This window comes from Mandrillus leucophaeus, unplaced genomic scaffold (assembly GCF_000951045.1).
Source record: "Mandrillus leucophaeus isolate KB7577 unplaced genomic scaffold, Mleu.le_1.0 Scaffold1, whole genome shotgun sequence".
Lineage (NCBI taxonomy): Eukaryota > Metazoa > Chordata > Mammalia > Primates > Cercopithecidae > Mandrillus > Mandrillus leucophaeus.
The window spans coordinates 8537284-8537529 of record NW_012098097.1 but is presented as its reverse complement, the minus strand read 5'-3'; positions in this window follow the sequence as shown (position 1 = coordinate 8537529).

Below are 246 nucleotides of genomic sequence, written 5' to 3'. Positions count from 1 at the left end.
TTTTTTGTATTTTTAGTAGAGACGGGGTTTCACCATGTTAGCCAGGATGGTCTCGATCTCCTGACCTCATGATCCGCCCATCTCGGCCTCCCAAAATGCTGGGATTACAGGCGTGAGCCACCGCACCCGGCCTATTTTATTTTTCAGATGGAGTCTCGCTTTGTCATCCAGGTTGGAGTGCAGTGGTGTGATCCCAACTCACGGCAACCTCTGCCTTCCTGGTTCAAGTGATTCTCCTGCCTCAAC